Raw genomic sequence first — 23,169 nt, 5'->3', positions numbered from 1 at the left:
CACAGTAATAAGTGTTATAGACTCCTTCCAGCTCATTCTCAGCTGTGCAGTAATACTCTCCAGAGTCTGGCCTTGACCGGATGGAGCTGAGGACAAATTGTGTCTCTCCACTGAGAGAGTTGAACTTTTATCTCACTTCTCTTGTACAGGTGTAATTAGCTGCTGGAGTTAGCATCACTGCTGCAGGTCAGATTCACTGAGCTGCCCTCCATGATCTCTGCAGAGGAACTCACTGACACAGAGGAACCTTTGGAGCATCTGAAGGATAGTTTATATTAACACACAGGATGAGAATACAATCAAAACACTGTCTGTATTATTTGTTAAAAGTTTAAATTACAAATTATTTCCACATTATTGTAGCTTCATGAGGAGGGTAAACTCACACAATGTGGAGAAGGGAAACGCTCATGTCCTTCTATAGCACAGTGATAGCTGTCTTCCAGCATTGCGTGTTGGAGGTGAAAGTATTTTTGTCCAACAAGTTTATTGTTATTGTACCAAACGTAGGAAAGATGATCGAGGAGCTGACACCTGCTGTGACAAGGTCAGCTCTGTCCAAGGTAAGAATATGGATTGGCTGTTGATCTCCTCACATGTACCTGGAGCTGAGGGACTGTGAACAAACATGTGATTTTATTTCAACATACACACCAACATTTCAAACTGACTCTAATGTAAATGTTACCTGTGACAGACAGAGTGACTGGAGCATTGAACATGAACATGTACACAGCTGAGTCGCTCTCTGTCAGGTTAGAGATTCTCAGAGTGTACTTGTTGTTTTCAGAGAGATACTCCACACGACCTGAATACTCCGGATCAGACCTTAGTTCAACGTGCAGCCAATTACTCTCTTGAATAGAACAGGAAATGTTCTGAACTGTAGTATCATGGTAATTCAACATGGATGGGTATGTGTGAGTACAGGTAATGTCCACTGTTGATCCTCTGATGGCACAGATCTCAGTAGAAGTGCAACTCACACCCCAGTCAATCTGACTCCTTACCACTGTAACACAGAGCACATCAGAGAATCAGAAGATGAACTTATACATTTATAAAACTGTTGGGCCATGGTTCTTTAGACTTCAGAGTGAGGGAGAAACACACTGTTGGAGGTGAGGAACATGAGGGACCTTGTAGAAGTTGCTCTTATAAAGGGGTGTGGTGGCAGTTTCTGTTTAATAATGATACTCTATTGTATAATAATACACACATAACATTGTCTCTAGGAAAGTTCAATTCTAACACCTGCAGGTGGGCTCACCCCACACAGCCACCTAGTGTGACGTGTATAGAATGAGCACAGAGCACAGGAGAATCACTTCACTTATACAATCAGAAGCCCCTCCCGCGAGAGCCAAAGGTATACTTCAGTCTCTTGATGTCTGACCAGGTTGGGCAGAGTTCCTGTCTCAGATCTCCGTCCCTAACCCCTGGTGTGCCTCTCTGGTGTGAGACAATCTGTCTCGAGATCCCTATCTAGATCTACAACATCAAAAGACCCCAGTCCTGTATACAATGCAGAGTTCCCTCACCCATCTCTATCAGACACACTAAGTAACCCCTGCAGTGAAGCATTTGCTAAGACACACATGTGGGGGCCATAAACACTTATAGTCCCCTCTGCAACTTTTGTAAGTCACAGAAACACATTTGTTATCTACTTCTTCTAAATACATATCTGTTCTTCTATTAAACATTACACAAATGCAAAATCTGCCATTACAATTCCCCTTTGAGCCTAAAAGGCTCAATATCCTTTATACATCTTTATACCATCTCATCATCCTGGAAGGAAACATCCCGGATAGATGAGTTTCAGGAAGTTGAACATATTGTCCAATCATAGACTTGATTAAGGAAATAACCATAGTCTTAAACTCAAAAGACAATACAACAGTTCAACAACACTAGTACACACATGAAAATCCAAATAGGTTTCAACAAACTTCAATAACATATTTTGCAATCATTCAAAAGTAGGCGTGACCATCAATTCCGCCCTTCAGGAATCTGAGTGTCCTTGTTCTTTCTCTGGACAATAGGTCATTTAAAATTTGAAACGATATGCATCATATTGTCAAAAATGTTCACTGTGTATGTGCCACAATTCGTCCTGATTATGTGACAAACACCTTCTTGGCTAGCATCTTTTCTCAAAGCCATCCTGTGATGCAGAGTCATTCCTGACCCTAGACAGTGGGAGAAAGAGTTGGAAACCCAGCCCCCCTCTAAAGATGTTAATCTTCCATATCCAGAGCAAACTCATCTGTTTGTGTGTGTTCTTCACAGTGCTCCCCCGGGGCAAGTCCTCCAAAACCTTTCATCTGGAGACACTCACACTGTGGAACTCTCATCTCTTGATTACACACAATGAGTTGAATCTGTAAATGAGCTTGGGTCTCTGATGTTTTCATGGTCTCAAACCATGCATTCTCCAGGCTTTGTCAGTTCATCAGGGAAGTTGAACATGAGTTCTCCTTTTGTCCTGACTTTGATGCTCAGGTTATATTTCGTGTTTTTCTTCCTGCCAAGGTTTCACATGCCACATTATTGGTGGCAGGACGACGATGACGGTGTTCATGAACAGGAAACCATCTTTTCCTCGAACTGCATCCCAGTCGTCCCATCAGGTGTCGTTGTTTTCCCCTCGGCGCTATTGTATCAGCAGTGCCCTCGCCAACCCCTCTTCAAAGTGTTGCCTCTTCTTGAGATTAGAGACGTGTGGCCCTAATCATTTCCACACCTCTCCCTTGCAAACACAAAACAATTGAAGGCTGAAGGCTCGCACACTGACACAACGCACACCCCGTCCTGTAGAATCCACTCGTGGCTCCGGAAATCCTCCTTCAATGGCTTGCATGTCTCCAGGTTGACCTTCACTTCCGTCTGTGTGGTGAGAGGCACTTGGTTTGCACTCGTTCCATCGACGTGCTCTCCTGGTTTCCTTCTCACGTCCTTCACCACAATCCTGTCTCCTGGTCTCAGATCATGCAGTTCCCTGTCTATGGATTTCGGTAGGGAGTCCATCACCTGCCTGTGGATTTTAAAGAGTACAGGGGACGGATTTATACAATATCTACCCGTTCGTTTTTCAATGTGCTGTTGTCTCCTTCCACAGTTTGTTTCTTTCCACTGCCCCGCCACTGGCGGGATGATAGGCACAATGTTGCCTCGTGTCGATACCCATACTCACCAGCATCCTCAAAGCTGTGCTTACAAATGGGGTACCATTATCAGTGGACATCTTTTTGGAATTTCCCAACGTGGAATGAGTTCTCCGAGCAGTGTCTGCGCCACTGCTGAAGAATCCTGTTTAGATGTGGGGAAAGCTTCTACTTGCATAGCATACATGTCAACAAGAACAAGACAGTATTTATTTATTTATCTAACTTACTTAATTCAATTTAATCTTTATCAAATTCCTCTATAAATGATCAACTGCTCGTTTGGTGGTGGATTGTTTACTTTGTGGAATCTGGATTTCTTTACCTATTTTCATTGTAATTCAATTACACGACTCAGATAAAAAAGTTTTATTGAGTATTGTTTAGAGTGTTGTTTTGTACACCCAATATATCTATATCTATATTCCTCCCTTTTGACACACTGACTACAGTCATGTGTCAATTCAAACTAATGAAGAAACATACATAGGTTAAACAATATCATCCATGTGACCCACATCATAAGTCTGTCAACCACCAAACAAACTGTTATCCACCAACCAGTTTATTCCTTAAACGTAGTAAATAAAATCTGTATTCTTACAAAATTATTTAATTGCGATTGACCCTTGTTTATAGCTCCTATAACCTACATTAAGTTAATCATTAAAAATCTTTAATACGCTCTCCTCATTTGCAGACTGCATACAGTTTGCATGATAACACAGCATCTATCAGCACACAGATGAGTGTGAAGTGAAATAGGTTCATGAATCTCCTATTCAATCAACTCGGCCAAAATCACATGCCACCCCCATGCAAACCTGCTATTAGTGTTGCTCTTGACACTCTTGTCTCTAGCATATTTGCATTCTTCAGTCAATGCACAATAGTGTGATGGGAGTGGTTTAGCCTCTATTGTATCACACAGTCGTAAACCCACTTGGTTATCTCAGTTGCTGCATCCTTTGATGCTGAACTTATCACCAAACAACTATCACTTCTGCATAATTAGCTGTTTATCCTTTAAATCTAATTCTAAACTAGGAGAAAAAACTTTTTTCTCTTTAGTTAAGAAAAACTGCTACGCAATCATGTGGCTATCCCTACTGATGTAGGGAAGAGAGTCGCATAGTTAAAAACATTGCATCTCTAAATAGTGATGTCTATCATCTAAGGCAATACTGTCCCATATCTGAGCCACCTGGTTGTTAAAAGGTGGGAGGTATTTTGCTCAAGCAAAATCACCCTATCAGCATATTGGCACCAGTAAAGTCATATATCACAGCGTCACATATCACACATCAAATATCACAGCTCTCTCAGCAGTTGTCGAAACTCTAAAACATTGTTTGAAGCTCTGCTTCCTTTGTTTTTCCTTACAGGAAAAAAAGTAGTGTGTTAACAGACAATCTTTACATATTCCATACGAGGATTCAGATATTCTTTTCTATTTGGGTCTTATCCCTTGATCAGACCCAAAACATATTTGTGCCCGGTCCACAAACATGACGGTACCTGTTTCAACTCAGGAATATCATTAATGTTTACACCAAAACTAAAAATCGTAATATATTTTATCAAAAAATTTACCACATTCAGGAATGAGTTCAACACTCCTAATTTCATTTATCACTATGGAAAATCGTTTGCGATTAACCTTTAACCCTCTTTAAAATACCTTATTGGTATTAAATGTCTTTTCCTCCAGTAGTATTTTAATCAAAAGTTGATATTTTAACAAATCTTTTAGCCAATGAGTCTATCAAAACTACTAAGACAACACAGTATTTACTATCTCAATACAACCAACTTACTTTATCCTTTCTTTACTTCACATCCTCTATAACCTTCTTAACTTAATTTGCTCTTACTTAAAAGTCCGCTTCTCTGAGTAAATAACATCTATGTTCACATTTGTCTGAAGTCTCTCTGCCTCTGCCTTTCGCAAGAGGGTGTTACTTCCAGAGAGTAGAAAAGAGTCTAGACCTCCCATTGATATGCTAGTGTCAAATCCCCCTTTCTCTATCAAACAAATGCAGATGTTATTTAGACTCCAGTTACCTCTAATGCCCTGCGGTGTTTAAATTTAACATACCACTCAATGAACACATCAAATCTTTACCCATAAGATTTATCAGGCAGTGTGGTAACAACAAAAATGAATCTTAAACAATCTCCTTCAACCACATGATGAAAAATAGCAATTGTACAGTGCATCTCTCTATCACTGTTGATAGACCTGTTGCTCCAATCATTATGAGATATCCAACATTCATTTTAGGAGTAAGATCACACTCTTCACATTTATTAACTGATTCCGGTTCCTGAATCTACAAATATATGTGATGTTTCTACCACTCACTGTGATTTGTGTGTTCGGGCATTAGTTTATACACATCATTGTGAAAATATTTAGCATAAAGTACAGTAGGCCTCTCTCTACTGATCTTCTAATCAAGCTCACAATGGTCAATAGCAATCTTAATCATCTGTTCTATGTCTAACATTAATTCACATGGTGTGTGTGTAACCGTGTTCTTACTTTAGTGACGTGCTTGAAACTCTCTCTCTCCATCTCAGTGTCCTCACCAGATGAATTCCTTCACTGTCCCCAGCTCACCGCTAATCAATCGCACTGTTTCTATTTCCCAGGGCATTCTCTTGCCCACCTCTTGGTGGAGCTGAGTCCAGATCAGAATCTAGTCGGAAACACTGAGACTGGAGATTATTTCAGTTCCTGCATATTCACTTCAGTTAAACAACATCCATACACTCTTCAATCCAGCACAAATATCCCTACTTTCATTTTCCTTTTTCTTTGTCCTCTCTACTTCGTTCTTATTCTTTTTATTTCTCTCTTTTCACACGCAGTTTAGTTTTTAGTTACCAAAGATAATTTAAACTCAAACTTCCCATGCTCGGAAAAGACATCCTCTCTATTTTTAAACCTATTTTCTCAAATAGGTTGTCTCAGCAATTGTGAACCCGACTCTTATTTTATAAATTTAAACTCTGGTTTGTTCAGCAGAATACGAAATTTGGAAAATAAAGTTCTGCTTATATGGGAAAAGAACTTAAAAGTCTCTTAATTTAATTTTTTAACCAAATCGTTTCTATCTCTTAAAAAAATTATTTTAAGATTTATTATGAGGTTTTTTTATTTTTCCTTTTACTATTAGCTTTTAAAACCCAATTATACCCCAAATATATTTAAACATATACTCACCTTTTTCTCCAGTTCGAGGATTCTCAGATTCCTCTCTTTTTCTTTTCTCCTCTTTCTCAGCTGAAATCCTCAGCTTAAATACTCAGTTTAGTTTCATCAAATTCTACATGTTTCTTCTTTCACAGTCACACATATCCATCAACAAAATTTGTTAAGTTTAGTTTATTAGTGTTTTAGTGTTAGTAACCTTAAACCTTCAACCAACACCAAAATGCTTTTAACCTTCAACCCAACCTTCAAAAAATGCTTTTGTAAGGAACAATAAAAAACCATCTCCAATATAATGTTGTCAATTGTAATTACCTCTTGTAATTCCTGATCACTTGGCAAATTTCTCCATTATTGTTCCTACGTTTTGATTCCTTAATACATTTAAAATACTCTGCCTGATATAATGCCTTAGAGAAATCTCATATTCACACTTCTCTTTAGCACCTCACATGCAGGTATAAAATGTACTGGAATTATCAGATTTTCAACAGATTGCTGTACTGAGACGATCCGGACCTGGCCTTGGTCCTTCCGTCCCAGCTACACCTCTATTCCAAATAATAATAATATTACTATATATTAATAATAACTACTAGTCATGAGCCCGACATCAGAGCCCAATCTTATCTATAATATTTGACCTTTTCCTAAAGATCGAAACCGAAGCTTCATGGATCCTACACCGATTTCCAAAACCTTGCCATGCAGACACGTCTGTCCCTCAATACAATGAATGAGTGAATCTCTTTTCCTGGATCTTTTCCTAATAGATCATAACATTTTAATTTTACTTACCTAGAGACAATGCTTGTTTTCCAGACCAGGTCCGTTGGATCACCTCAGTGAGTGCACTCCTGGCTCTCAAGCTTTCGGCCCTCATTTTGTTGAGAGTATGAGTCCCAGACTTTCCTCAGCGTTGAGATCCAGAGTGTCTGCTCACACGAGTGATCCTGCCGACAACGCCAAAATTGTGGTGGCAGCAGTTTCTGTTTAATAATGATACTCTATTGTATAATAATACACACATAACATTGTCTCTAGGAAAGTTCAATTCTAACACCTGCAGGTGGGCTCACCCCACACAGCCACCTAGTGTGACGTGTATAGAATGAGCACAGAGCACAGGAGAATCACTTCACTTATACAATCAGAAGCCCCTCCTGCGAGGAGCAAGGTATTCTTCAGTCTCTTGATGTCTGACCAGGTTGGGCAGAGTTCCTGTCTCAGATCTCCGTCTCACCCCCCTGGTGTGCCTTTCTGGTGTGAGACAATCTGTCTCCGAGATCCCCTATCTAGATTTACAACATCAAAAGACCCCAGTCCTGTATACAATGCAGAGTTCCCCTCACCCATCTCTATCAGACACACTAAGTAACCCCTGCAGTGAAGCATTTGCTAAGACACACATGTGGGGGCCATAAACACTTATAGTCCCCTCTGCAACTTTTGTAAGTCACAGAAACACATTTGTTATCTACTTCTTCTAAATACATATCTGTTCTTCTATTAAACATTACACAAATGCAAAATCTGCCATTACAGGAGCAAACTGGCAAATATGGAGGAAATGATCTGTGTCTTTTATGCAGAGTCGACCAAAGATGGACGACACGTCTCCACTTCCTCCCACTCTCCAGAAATGAAGCCAAAATATCCTGGATACCAACGCTGCCATCTTTCACATTTGGAACCACAGTCTGCACAGTAGTGATCTGGAGATGGAGCCACAGTATCAAGGTCCCGCCCATACATGAGCTCGACCAATCCTGAGTCAGCCTCAGCTGTCAATCATGAAGTTTAATCTAATTTTCATTTGATCAAATAACTAATTAAAACCAAACTTATGAGAAACATCAACAATAGAATGTGATAAGAATGACCTAAAATGACAGAAACCATCTTTGAGAAAAATGTATTTGACCTTTTAGATTGGTCCATGTCCTTCCCACTAACATGGAGGAGACAGCATGTATGTTCTATACTGCAGCCAGCCACCAGGGGGCGATCACAATGCTTTGGCTTCACTTCTGGGGAGCAGTCATGTCTTCCATCTTTATTTACAGAAGCAGAATACTAGTACTAGTACTACACTAGTTTGTCAGTACTGACAGTAGTATCCCAAGAGTTCAATGTGCCCATGCAGAAAAAAGTATTTAAAGACACATGAAGTTATGGTACAATGCATCATCTCAAATACTCCAGCAGATGGTGCTGTTAGTGAAATACTGTAGATTAAACTCACACATTGACGGAGAGCGGAAATCCTCGTGTCCTTTAACAGCACAGGAAACTCTGTCTGTATGATAAAATGTATCTGTATAAGATGCTCCTTCCTTCATCTGCTGTTGATTCTTGTACCAGACGTAGTTCAGAGGATCAGGAAGACGACAACTGCTCTGACACCTGAGCTCTGCCCGGTTATAAGAGTCACCCTTCACTGATGTGCTCACCTGCACATGCAAATCTGTGTGTGAGAATAAGGAATACATTTAAGTCCAAACTGACAACACACACATGCATATAAAAGTGCACAGACACACTCAAGTGAACCAAACAAGATGTAGGAAATAAATGAATCAATGTTCAGATGTAAATGTTACCTGTGACAGACAGAGTGACTCCAGCTGAACCAGTTAAACTCCCAGTAGGTTGGTTAGTTGTGAACCTGAACTTGTACACAGCTGAGTCGCTCTCTGTCAGGTTAGAGATTCTCAGAATGCATGTGTTGTTTCCACAGAGATACTCCACACGACCTGAATACTCCGGATCAGTCCTTAGATCAACGTGAATCCCATTACTCTCTTGAATGAACCAGAAAGTTTCCTGAACTGTAGTATCATGGTTATTAAATGTGGATGGGTATGTGTAGGTACAGGTAATGTCCACTGTTGATCCTCTGACGGCACAGATCTCAGTAGAAGTGTAACTCACATCCCAGCCATTCTCACACTGTACCACTGTAACACAGAGAATCAGATTCATAACGACACCAGAGAACACTTAGTTTACTTTTTACTTTCTGTAGAAAAGAAACACATTTCCATGAGCAGCATTCCATAGCATTTCAACTGATGACTCCACACACTGATGACAATTCTCTCGAGAGGAGAGGAACTCAGTTATGATGATAATAATAATAATAATAATAATAATAATAATAAATAATAATAATAATAATAATAACATGTTTCAGCCTCTGTAATACTTTGAGCTGTAGACGATAGAAACTTCTAAACAAAGGTACAAAATAATACTGATGATAATTCCTTCATATATTTTCTTTCTGCATCACTTTACAGGTGGTGATCTGAAAATGAATGAATGGTTCATTTATATTTTTACTTTCTTTCTCAAACTCACTTCAGGTGAATCAGAAGTCCAGTGTAAATAGAGTGAAACATGAATGTAGGTACAGTACCTGTCACAGTGAGAAGAAGGACAACAAATCCACTGGCTGCTGCAGTTACACTCATAGTAGCTGCTGCTCTCGTCTGTGACTTCAAACAATAAAAACATCCACAGATAAATAATGTGCACAAGATGAAACTCAGTCACATCACAGACACGTCTACCTCCAACACAGAAGAGTCTGAGAATAAAGACAGATTCTGTAAGAGAAAGATCAATTTAAACTGATAAACACCCCCCCCCTTCCTTCCTCTCTACACTTACATGCTTCCTGAGCCCGATGGTGGAAGATTAAACTGTGGTTTGTACAAACTGTGAATTTCTTCATTTAACAGAGTGTTAGAAACGACTTTAGTGGCTGTTCACACCAAACCTGAATCATCCTCAACTGAAGCTGTAAGCAGCGTTGAACAGGCCTGCCCCCCCTCGATCCAGCCAGTGGACGCAGCGGTTTACTTTTCTCAACCGTCCGACACGGCACGATTGAGAAAGAGTTACAACTAATTACAATTTATAATAATCTTATTGTTATTTGTAACATTTTGACAGTAACATACATTACGGTTAGCGTTAGCCTAACCTGAGGCTAACTCTACACCTGGTTGAGTCTGGGAAATATTTTCAATTGTGGGAGAAGAAGAACAACTTTCTTACCTTTACCTTTCGTGGCTTCCAAAGAGAGAAGTGAGAGAATTTGTAATCTGGGTTAACCAACCCATCAAGAAAGAAAACAAACCTTTACAAACACTGCACATGTCTATATGTTTTATTTCTTCTGGTTCCGTGAGGCTGTAAAATCCATAAACAACAGATTCATGTTGTGTTTCTTCAGTGTTTGGTGACTGTGCTGTACACTGCAGATGAATCGTCCCCCTCTTCTTCACGTCTTGTTCTGTGAAGGGCAGAATAAACCACTCACACCCACAGTTTTTAACCTCAATAAGTGTAGTGATGAAAATGTTCACGTGTGGAGCTGCTCACCCTGTTGCACTGTCAAATCGAACAGCGCTGTATTCAGCCTCCTCCTCGTCTTCCTCAGTTTCTCTCTGGGATTCAACTCGACCTATGTTGGAGTAGATGGCATCTGCCCGGTTCTGGGTGAAGCAGACGCTGGCGTAGTGGACGTCATGGAGAGAGAGAGGGAGAGGGAGAGAGAGAGAGAGAGAGAGAGAGAGAGAGAGAGAGAGAGAGAGAGAGAGAGAGAGAGAGAGAGAGAGAGAGAGAGAGAGAGTCACCCTAACCCTAACACTATCATGATCGTCGAGGCCAAAAACATGTTTTGTGAGGCCACTGTGACCTTGACCTTCAACCACCAAAACCTCATCAGTTCATCTTTGAGTCCAAGTGATGAACATTTGTACCTAAATGTAGATGTACCTGACACAGAAAGAAGGAAGATGACAAAGCAACTCGCTGCTTCTCTCAAACCCATCGTTGCTTCACACGTCTCTGTGGTGCAGCCACATCAGCAGCTAGATTCCACCCTTGAGAAACGATGTTTGTCAGCCAGTCACGATGACAGATAGAAATCATAGATCAGTTAAGACCTTGGCTTCCTTCCTCTTTACATCATTAACATGCACGAACGGACAAACACCAGTAAATCCCCTCGTTAAAATGAAGAAATGTTCTTTTGTTTTGGAAATGATGCGTGAACTTATTAAAATATATTTCATGCAAATAACAGTGAGAGTAGTTTTGCAGCCTGACAGTGAATCTAACACTTTCTTTACTTTCTTGAGACTGGACTTAAAAAACATGTTGAATTATTCTTTCTTTTAACCTCATGTTAGAAGTCAGTTCCTGTTTATTTACAGCTCCAGTCCATATGAAGACTGGGTCATAACAATACATTGTAAAAGGTCATAATTATGTAAACTTACATTACTTTAGTGTTCTTTACTCATTTCTCACGAGGATTCAACTCATGTGAGTCAAACTTGTTTTGTCTGATACACGTGTAAAACTGTTCACTTGTGTAGACTGGACTTCATGAGCTCATGCACAGGTGCACGTGAGCAGTAGAGCGACACAGGAACCATCGACTGTTGGGTTAGATGGGCGGAGCCTCCCACTGTGCTCTGGTTGTGCGTTAACGTGGAGTCGGAATAATCAGAAGAATTAGTTCCCGACTGTGAAATTCACATGAACTCCACCTCAACTCTGGAGCTGATTGTTCTGATTAGTCTGATTCTACATTAAAGCACAAGCAGAACGTGGAGAGAGATCGTTTTGGTTTAGAAACGCAGTTATATGGTTGTAGCCTGAGTAAACACAACTATTCAGTTAAATCAGACTAGCTGGTTTTACTTTGAGAGTTAACTTCACCTGCCGTTTTTAAGTTGGAACAATCTGACAAAATTTAGTGAATTCAGTTTTTTAATTAAATTAATAAGTAAATATGAAGTAAATTAATTTATTTACCTTTTCAACTTGGATCAACTTTGTGGTCTGGGTGTATTGTGAAAACTAAAAGTCAAAGTGTTCCACATCCACAATGTCCATGGCTGCTTTTTCATCAGTTAATAAAATCAGTCAGACAAATGTGAAATCTGTTTTTATTTAGAAAGTGATTTAATATTATAGACTGTTACTGATATTACAGTTGTGCTGTAACTTACAAAATAAGGTTTTCAATTACAACAGTCAGTCTATGACAGTGGTCAGTGCTGTGATGGAAATTCATCTTGAGATTTGAAATAATGAAATTCTCAGACTGGAGTTGCCTTTGAGTCTTTTTAATAGTAAGCTCTGCAGAGGTTACACAACAAGCTGGTTGCTCAAAGTGGAACTGGCCGCAAGTTCACAAAAGCCAGAACTTATACAAAGAGGCGTTTCATAAAACATAATATGAAAAAAGACATGAAAGACATGAGATCATCATCTGTGTCTGTCCATCCGCTGTAGCAGTTGGAAGAAAACATCACCAAATAAGGGTTCCATCCTGTCAGGGAGACAGTATCACAGCAGTGAGACACCTGGTCAGGGGGATTTCCAATACCTTAGACACTGGTCAGTTGAATTTTCCACTACAGTGCTCTCCACACTGATTGGACATTCATTCAGTTTAGACTTGTGTCCTGCACCTAAAGCTTAAAAGGACAAACTCTGATTATTGCCTTTACTGTATCAAGGTGGCCCCTCCTGGCCCCACCTGGCCCCCCTTAGCAGCTCCACTGCACTGAGGCCATTACTCCGCAGGTCAACAAGTGACTTTGATCCTCTGATCTTTTCTAATCATCACATTTGAAATCTGTTTTTAGTTTTCTGGTGTAATTCTGCTGAAAAACAAACAAACAAATAGATAAGGAGCGAAAACAAAAGACCAAAAACATTTATTTAAGAAAGAATCATAACATCACGATACATAATAATTCATTATCCATGTAATAACCACATTAATATCATGTATAAGACACGAGATGAGTCACGTGGTGTTACCACAGCCTCAAAGGCTCATCACCAAGACGTCCAACATAGTTCAGAGGGTAACAGCAAAAAGAAAATCTATTTATTGCAGAAAAGACAACAACTTCAACAACAGGCCGGCAAAATGGACAAAAGAAGGAAACCCCAACACACCAACCCACAAAGGGTCGTAGGACCTGAGAATCTTCCTTCAACCTAAACCAACATCAGAACTAAAGCTCACAGAAATAAAGCTGCGGAAACTGGACGACTGGACCCATCAGAAAAGAAAAGAAAAGAAACAACACAACAATACTCTTGCTCTAAAGGTCATGCTGTACAAACTGCTGCTGCTGCAACCGGGGATGGAAAGAGAGATACTTCCTGTTTCCTCTCACATACTTTCATCAACCAATCACAGTGCACCTGAGGAGAAAAGAAAACAGGAAACCATGAGTAGAAAGGAAATGTTTTCCTTTTTATTCAAAAGCATGGTCTTTCAGTTTGAGAGCTGGACTTGCACGTTCAGATTTCGTGGTGTTTTTACTCAAAACCCTGCGCTTGCACTCACACAGCTCCTGCTGGTGCTTAGATTTGCTCTGCTTGTGCTCAAACTCTGCGCTTGCACTCAGATATTTTGTTGCTTGGACAGATTTCCTGTATTTATTAACTACACACTATGGTTTCTGTAAAACTCGCTTGTACGGATGTACTCTGAAGTAATCCATCTTGGTTGTGTTTGTCACAGTGGCTCTGACCTGAGGCTTCACACCAGGTCTTCCTGCTCCTCTGTGTCTTCTGTCTGTGCTGCAGCAGCGGCGTCGTCATACTCAGGACAGTTGTGTGACTGATGGGGAGAGATGAGAAAATATTAAGCCTCACTGGACTTTATTCATGAAACCTGCATATAATCACAGTTCATTCAAAATAGTTTGAACGTAGTTGCCCCCTGTCCATTCGTTTGTTTGTTCATCAGCAGGATTACACAAAAACACCCATTGGTTTGTGAGCTGCCATTTTGAAGCCTCCATTTTTGACATGTTGTCCAGCGCCATCTTGGTTTTTTGAAACCAGAAGTAACCATATTTGGAGGAGAGGGGGTGGAGCCTGACTCAGGGCCCAAGGACACTGCCCGCCCACCTAAACCTGCGACCTGCACCCAGTACTAGCTGTCAATCACACGGTATCCATGCCCCAATGCCTGCAGTGCTTTATGGTCTGTTTGACTCTAAGTGGATCATTCACTTCACTTTCTAGACCCAGAGTCTACGTCCATTTTAATATACGGTCAATGGAAAGAACCTTTTACATTTTGGGGCAGATTCAGACAAAGTAGCTGATCCAAGAAATGTTTTATCTCTTTCTCTGACATAGTGAGATGAAAACAGTGATATGGAGTCATTCTTTTGGCCTCACTGTCTCTCACCTCTATCATCTCCACAGCTTCATTCGCTTCTGATTTCAAGCTCAGAGTTTTCTTCATCCTGGATCGAAAACCACAACAAACACAACATTTGACAAAATGAACTTCATAACACTGAAACTAGTGTTTGAAGACATTTGAAGAAGACAGTAAAAGAGCAGAGGGTGAACTGATGGATTTGTATTGTTTTACCTCGTCCACAGAGTCCAGACCAGCACTGGAACCAGCACGACCACCAGAGTCAGCCTGAGGATATTCATGATCATCACTGACTTCACTAGACAACAGACAGGAGACATTAGCAGTGTGGTTAGACTGATGACTCAGTTTGCCAGGTGATGCTGTTGGTCGGTCAGTATTGTTCATGTGCAATATGATGGGCTTGATATGAGTATTGATGGTTTAAGGTTCTGGTGCAATGAAAAGGAGGGGGGGGGGTGTAGGCTGTAAAAGTCAGAGAGCTAAAATCACCTGCTCCAACAGTCAGATGTAAGGTGGCCTTACTACGTCCTCGTGTGTTCTGGGCCTCACACTGATAATTTCCACCATGTTCAGCTGTGATATTAGTGATGGTGAAAGCTTTATGGATGTTTTAACAGACGCTGGGTGGATTCCTCTTTGTGCTGCTGATGGTCTGACTGTGAATATTTATGGGGCAGAAGTCAAACGACCCATATCTGCACATTTAAAATGTAAAGGACAAAGAATGGGACAGATTCAATATCTCTTCACTTAATAACCTGTGTTTCACTCACATGTCACAGTAATAGAGATGTTTGCTGAACTCCTTCCCAGCTCATTCTCAGCTGTGCAGTAATACTCTCCAGAGTCTGACGACCGGATGGAGCTGAGGACAAATTGTGTCTCTTCACTGAGAGGTTGAACTCTTTTATCTCTTCTTCTCTTGTACCAGGTGTAATTAGCTGCTGGGTTAGCATCACTGCTGCAGGTCAGAGTCACTGAGCTGCCCTCCATGATCTCACCAGAGGAACTCACTGACACAGAGGGAACCTTTGGAGCATCTGAAGGATAGTTTATATTAACACACAGGATGAGAATACAATCAAAACACTGTCTGTATTATTTGTTAAAAGTTTAAATTTAAATTATTTCCACATTATTGTAGCTTCATGAGGAGGAGTAAACTCACCCAATGTAGGAGAAGGGAAACGCTCATGTCCTTCTATAGCACAGTGATAGCTGTCTTCAGCATTAACGTGTTGGAGGTGAAAGTATTTTTTTTGTCCAACAAGATTATTGTTATTGTACCAAACGTAGGAAAGATGATCAGGGAGCTGACACCTGCTGTGACAGGTCAGCTCTGTCCAGGTAGGATATGGATTGGCTGTTGATCTCCTCACATGTACCTGGAGCTGAGGGTCTGTGAACAAACATGTTATTTTATTTCAACATACACACTAACATTTCAAACTGACTCTAATGTAAATGTTACCTGTGACAGACAGAGTGACTCCAGCTGAACCAGTAAAACTCCCAGTAGGTTGGTTTGTTGTGAACCTGAACTTGTACACAGCTGAGTCGCTCTCTCTCAGGTTAGAGATTCTCAGAGTGCACGTGTTGTTTTCACGGAGATACTCCACACGACCTGAATACTCCGGATCAGTCTTTAGATCAACGTGAATCCCATTACTCTCTTTAATGAACCAGAAAGTTGTCTGATCTATAGTATCAAGGTAATTCAACATGGATGGGTATGTGTAGGTACAGCTAATGTCCACTGTTGATCCTCTGATGGCACAGATCTCAGTAGAAGTGCAACTCACATCCCAGCCATTGTGACCCCATACCACTGTAACACAGAGCACATCAGAGAATCAGAAGATGAACTTATACATTTATAAAACTAACTCCATGTATTTTCTCTGGTGAATCACCAGTCGGCAGGTTTTCATTTTAAGATGATGACGATGCCAAGATGAGGAAACTTTCAGTTCACAAAAAACCCAGGGAAGTTCCCTTTAGACTTCAGAGTGAGGGAGAAACACACTGTTGGAGGTGAGGAACATGAGGGACCTTGTAGAAGTTGCTCTTATAATGGAGCAAACTGGCCAATATGGAGGAAATGATCTGTGTCTTTTATGCAGAGTCGACCAAAGATGGACGACACGTCTCCACTTCCTCCCACTCTCCAGAAATGAAGCCAAAATATCCTGGATACCAACGTTGCCATCTTTCACATTTGGAACCACAGTCTGCACAGTAGTGATCTGGAGATGGAGCCACAGTATCAAGGTCCCGCCCATACATGAGCTCGACCAATCCTGAGTCAGCCTCAGCTGTCAATCATGAAGTTTAATCTAATTTTCATTTGATCAAATAACTAATTAAAACCAAACTTATGAGAAACATAAACAATAGAGTCTGAAAAGAACGACCTAAAATGACACAAACCATCTTTGAGAGAAAGGTATTTGACTTTTTAGATTGGTCCATGTCCTTCCCACTAACATGGAGGAGACAGCATGTATGTTCTATACTGCAGCCAGTCACCAGGGGGCGATCACAATGCTTTGGCTTCACTTCTGGGGAGCAGTCATGTCTTCAATCTTTATTTACACAAGCAGAATACTAGTACTAGTACTACACTAGTTTGTCAGTACTGACAGTAGTATCCCAAGAGTTCAATGTGCCCATGCAGAAAAAAGTATTTAACCCTTGTGTTGTTCCTGGGTCGGATTGACCCAAAGTGTGTGTGTGTGTCTGTATGTGTGTGTGTGCGTGCGTGCATACATGCGTGTGATCATCCGCAAGCCCTGGCCGGTCAGGGTTAGGGTGACCCAAGGATTGTCATTATCCAATTCTCCTGGGGGGTCATTTAGACCCACACCTGATTCCAATTGTAATCTAGGGGGGTACATTAGACCCACAAAGAAGCCGGCGCATCATTCTCCATGTGCCACCCTCCTGGACCATGGCACGATGTCACGTCAGGAGCGTTTCACCAGAGAACAGGTTCTCCAACAGCTATTCTCCCTGCAACCATCCTCTGAACCCGAAGACGACGCGAAAGAGCCAGACCGAGAAGCGGACAGAGAGGACGGCGTCGACGAAGACGAAGACAAAGACAAATACAAAGACGAAGACAAAGACAAATACAAAGATGAAGACGAAGACGAAGACGACGACGAAGACGAAGACGAAGACGAAGACCCAGTGGGTGATGCTTCTGCAGATTCGTCATCCTTTGAAGAAGAAGAAGAAGGACAAGACCACGGCAACACCACCGGACTCGTGGAAAGAGAGACCTTCCCGTCAAGAAACGGGGAAATAACATGGTCCTCGAGGGCGTATGGCCGAGAGGAGGGCCGCTGCTCCTCCTCCTCCTCCTCCTCTTCCTACTCCTCTGCTGCGGCTCAAAGCGGGGTCCCCCCGGGCCCCACGCTCCACGCGACGTCCCGCACCGGTGACCTAGCCTCGACGTTCCACCTGTTCATCACGCCGACGGTAGAGAACATCATCCTGGAGATGCCGAATCGGGAGGGTCAACGAAAATACGGCGACGAATGGAAAGGGATGGACGAGACCGACCTGCGCGTCTACGTAGGGCTGCTGATCTTAGCGGGCGTGTACAGGTCCCGGGGCGAGGCCGCCGCCAGCCTGTGGGACGCCGAGAGCGGCCGGGCGATATTTCGTGCCACGATGCCCCTAAAACTCTTCCACACGTACTCCAGACTGCTGCGCTTCGACGACCGCGAGACGAGATGGTGATCTAGACAAGGTGATCGGAACGTACAGCTGCAGGAGGATGACCGCGCTGGCCCCTGGTCGTCTTTCACAACATTCTCGACGTCTCTTCCTACAACGCCTTCGTGATATGGAGAGAGATCAACCCAGACTGGATGCCGGGCAAGTGGAACAAGCGGAGGGTGTTCCTAGAGCAGCTGGGAAAGGCTCTTGTGACTCTGTTCATCGCACGAAGGGAGCGCTTCCCCCGCACGGAAGCGTCCGCCGCGGTTGTGAAGGCTGTAAAAGCCGCCGCCGCACAGAGAGATCTTGACCACGACGACTACGATGCTCGACCCGAGTGTCCGGCCTCCTCCATAGCCCTAGCAGCAGCCCCGCTCGGGGCGAGTAATAGGAAGAGGTGTCAGATATGCCCCAGGAAGAAGGACTGTAAAACTCACACCGTGTGCCGCGGGTGTAACAAATACATCTGCAAGGGCTGCTCACTTGTCTATTGTCCTACGTGTGCGTCCTAATATGGGGTGGGCTATGTGAGGGGGCCAACAGCCGGGGGAAGCAGGGACAACACAAGGGTTATAGACACATGAAGTTATGGTGCAATGCATTATCTCAAATACTCCAGCAGATGGTGCTGTTAGTGAAATACTGTAGATTAAACTCACAGATTGATTTAGAGCGGAAATCCTCGTGTCCTTTAACAGCACAGGAAACTCTGTCTGTATAATAAAAAGTATCTGAATAAGATGCTCCTTCCTCCATCTTCTGTTGATTCTTGTACCAGACGTAGTTCAGATGATCAGGAAGACGACAACTGCTCTGACAGCTGAGCTCTGCCCGGTTAGAAGAGTCACCCTTCACTGATGTGCTCACCTGCACATGCAAATCTGTGTGTGAGAATAAGGAATTCATTTTAGTCCAAACTGACAACACACACATGCATATAAAAGTGCACAGACACACTCAAGTGAACCAAACAAGATGTAGGAAATAAATGAATGAATGTTCAGATGTAAATGTTACCTGTGACAGACAGAGTGACTCCAGCTGAACCAGTTAAACTCCCAGTAGGTTGGTTTGTTATGAACCTGAACTTGTACACAGCTGAGTCGCTCTCTCTCAGGTTAGAGATTCTCAGAGTGCACTTGTTGTTTCCACAGAGATACTCCACACGACCTGAATACTCCGGATCAGTCCTTAGATCAACGTGAATCCCATTACTCTCTTGAATGAACCAGAAAGTTTCCTGAACTGTAGTATCATGGTTATTAAATGTGGATGGGTATGTGTAGGTACAGGTAATGTCCACTGTTGATCCTCTGAAGGCACAGATCTCAGTAGAAGTGTAACTCACATCCCAGCCACTCTCACACTGTACCACTGTAACACAGAGAATCAGATTCATAACGACACCAGAGAACACTTAGTTTACTTTTTACTTTCTGTAGAAAAGAAACACATTTCCATGAGCAGCATTCCATAGCATTTCAACTGATGACTCCACACACTGATGACAATTCCTGCATCGAGAGGAGAGGAACTCAGTCATGATGATAATAATAATAATAATAATAATAATAATAATAATAATAATAATAATAATAATAATAATAATAATAATAATAATAATAATAACATGTTTCAGCCTCTGTAATACTTTGAGCTCTAGACGATAGAAACTTCTAAACAAAGGTACAAAATAATACTGATGATAATTCATTCATATATTTTCTTTCTGCATCACTTTACAGGTGGTGATCTGAAAATGAATGAATGGTTCATTTATATTTTTACTTTCTTTCTCAAACTGACTTCAGGTGAATCAGAAGTCCGAGTGTAAAATAGAGTGAAACATGAATGTAGACGTACAGTACCTGTCACAGTGAGAAGAAGGACAACAAATCCACTGGCTGCTGCAGTTACACTCATAGTAGCTGCTGCTCTCGTCTGTGACTTCAAACAATAAAAACATCCACAGATAAATAATGTGCACAAGATGAAACTCAGTCACATCACAGACACGTCTACCTCCAACACAGAAGAGTCTGAGAATAAAGACAGATTCTGTAAGAGAAAGATCAATTTAAACTGATAAACACCCCCCCCCCCACCCCCACCCCACCCACCCCTTCCTTCCTCTCTACACTTACATGCATCCTGAGCCCGATGGTGGAAGATTAAACTGTGGTTTGTACAAACTGTGAATTTCTTCATGTAACAGAGTGTTAGAAACGACTTTAGTGGCTGTTCACACCAAACCTGAATCATCCTCAACTGAAGCTGTAAGCAGCGTTGAACAGGCCTGCCCCCCCTCGATCCAGCCAGTGGACGCAGCGGTTTACTTTTCTCAACCGTCCGACACGGCACGATTGAGAAAGAGTTACAACTAATTACAATTTATAATAATCTTATTGTTATTTGTAACATTTTGACAGTAACATACATTACGGTTAGCGTTAGCCTAACCTGAGGCTAACTCTACACCTGGTTGAGTCTGGGAAATATTTTCAATTGTGGGAGAAGAAGAACAACTTTCTTACCTTTACCTTTCGTGACTTCCAAAGTGAGAAGTGAGAGAATTTGTAATCTGGGTTAACCAACCCATCAAGAAAGAAAACAAACCTTTACAAACACTGCACATGTCTATATGTTTTATTTCTTCTGGTTCCGTGAGGCTGTAAAATCCATAAACAACAGATTCATGTTGTGTTTCTTCAGTGTTTGGTGACTGTGCTGTACACTGCAGATGAATCGTCCCCCTCTTCTTCACGTCTTGTTCTGTGAAGGGCAGAATAAACCACTCACACCCACAGTTTTTAACCTCAATAAGTGTAGTGATGAAAATGTTCACGTGTGGAGCTGCTCACCCTGTTGCACTGTCAAATCGAACAGCGCTGTATTCAGCCTCCTCCTCGTCTTCCTCAGTTTCTCTCTGGGGTTGAACTCGACCTATGTTGGAGTAGATGGCATCTGCCCGGTTCTGGGTGAAGCAGACGCTGGCGTAGTGGACGTCATGGAGAGAGAGAGAGAGAGAGAGAGAGAGAGAGAGAGAGAGAGAGAGAGAGAGAGAGACAACCCCTAACCCTATCATGATCGAGAGGCCAAAAACATGTTTTGTGAGGCCACTGTGACCTTGACCTTCAACCACCAAAACCTCATCAGTTCATCTTTGAGTCCAAGTGATGAACATTTGTACCTAAATGTAGATGTACCTGACACAGAAAGAAGGAAGATGACAAAGCAACTCGCTGCTTCTCTCAAACCCATCGTTGCTTCACACGTCTCTGTGGTGCAGCCACATCAGCAGCTAGATTCCACCCTTGAGAAACGATGTTTGTCAGCCAGTCACGATGACAGATAGAAATCATAGATCAGTTAAGACCTTGGCTTCCTTCCTCTTTACATTATTAACATGCACGAACGGACAAACACCAGTAAATCCCCTCGTTAAAATGAAGAAATGTTCTTTTGTTTTGGAAATGATGCGTGAACTTATTAAAATATATTTCATGCAAATAACAGTGAGAGTAGTTTTGCAGCCTGACAGTGAATCTAACACTTTCTTTACTTTCTTGAGACTGGACTTAAAAAACATGTTGAATTATTCTTTCTTTTCACCTCATGTTAGAAGTCAGTTCCTGTTTATTTACAGCTCCAGTCCATATGAACACTGGATCATAACAATACATTGTAAAAGGTCATAATTATGCAAACTTACATTACTTTAGTGTTCTTTACTCATTTCTCACGAGGATTCAACTCATGTGAGTCAAACTTGTTTTGTCTGATACACGTGTAAAACTGTTCACTTGTGTAGACTGGACTTCATGAGCTCATGCACAGGTGCACGTGAGCAGCAGAGCGACACAGGAACCATCGACTGTTGGGTTAGATGGGCGGAGCCTCCCACTGTGCTCTGGTTGTGCGTTAACGTGGAGTCGGAATAATCAGAAGAATTAGGTCCCGACTAATTCTGATTAGTCTGATTCTACATTAAAGCACAAGCAGAACGTGGAGAGAGATCGTTTTGGTTTAGAAACGCAGTTATATGGTTGTAGCCTGAGTAAACACAACTATTCAGTTAAATCAGACGAGCTAGTTTTACTTTGAGAGTTAACTTCACCTGCCGTTTTTTAAGTTGGAACAATCTGACAAAATTTAGTGAATTCAGTTTTTTAATTAAATTAATAAGTAAATATGAAGTAAATTAATTTATTTACCTTTTTCAACTTGGATCAACTTTGTGGTCTGGGTGTATTGTGAAAACTAAAAGTCAAAGTGTTCCACATCCACAATGACCCATGGCTGCTTTTTCATCAGTTAATAAAATCAGTCAGACAAATGTGAAATCCGTTTTTATTTAGAAAGTGATTTAAAAAGTATTATAGACTGTTACTGATATTACAGTTGTGCTGTAACTTACAAAATAAGGTTTTCAATTACAACAGTCAGTCTGTGACAGTGGTCAGTGCTGTGATGGAAATTCATCTTGAGATTTGAAATAATGAAATTCTCAGACTGGAGTTGCCTTTGAGTCTTTTTAATAGTAAGCTCTGCAGAGGTTACACAACAAGCTGGTTGCTCAAAGTGGAACTGGCCGCAAGTTCACAAAAGCCAGAACTTATACAAAGAGGCGTTTCATAAAACATAATATGAAAAAAGACATGAAAGACATGAGATCATCTGTGTCTGTCCATCCGCTGTAGCAGTTGGAAGAAAACATCACCAAATAAGGGTTCCATCCTGTCAGGGAGACAGTATCACAGCAGTGAGACACCTGGTCAGGGGGATTTCCACTACACTTCCCCTTTTGATCATCAATAAAAATATGATCA

The 23,169-nt window shown here is 41.6% G+C and overlaps 2 long non-coding RNA genes across 2 annotated transcripts; both read right to left on the bottom strand.

Moving 5' to 3' along the window:
• Positions 1–901: 901 nt before the first annotated feature.
• Positions 902–9,053, bottom strand: LOC124852663. The gene is made up of 3 exons (XR_007033090.1): positions 8,994–9,053; positions 8,636–8,857; positions 902–1,012 (listed from the first exon to the last, which is right to left on the bottom strand). It is a non-coding gene; the product is annotated as an uncharacterized LOC124852663 (long non-coding RNA).
• Positions 9,054–14,652: 5,599 nt separating this feature from the next.
• Positions 14,653–15,427, bottom strand: LOC124852684. The gene is made up of 3 exons (XR_007033111.1): positions 15,388–15,427; positions 14,825–14,909; positions 14,653–14,693 (listed from the first exon to the last, which is right to left on the bottom strand). It is a non-coding gene; the product is annotated as an uncharacterized LOC124852684 (long non-coding RNA).
• Positions 15,428–23,169: the final 7,742 nt, after the last annotated feature.

This window comes from Hippoglossus stenolepis, chromosome 2 (assembly GCF_022539355.2).
Source record: "Hippoglossus stenolepis isolate QCI-W04-F060 chromosome 2, HSTE1.2, whole genome shotgun sequence".
NCBI lineage: Eukaryota > Metazoa > Chordata > Actinopteri > Pleuronectiformes > Pleuronectidae > Hippoglossus > Hippoglossus stenolepis.
The sequence above is the reverse complement of the archived record's forward strand: the minus strand, read 5'-3'. Positions and strand labels throughout refer to the sequence as shown.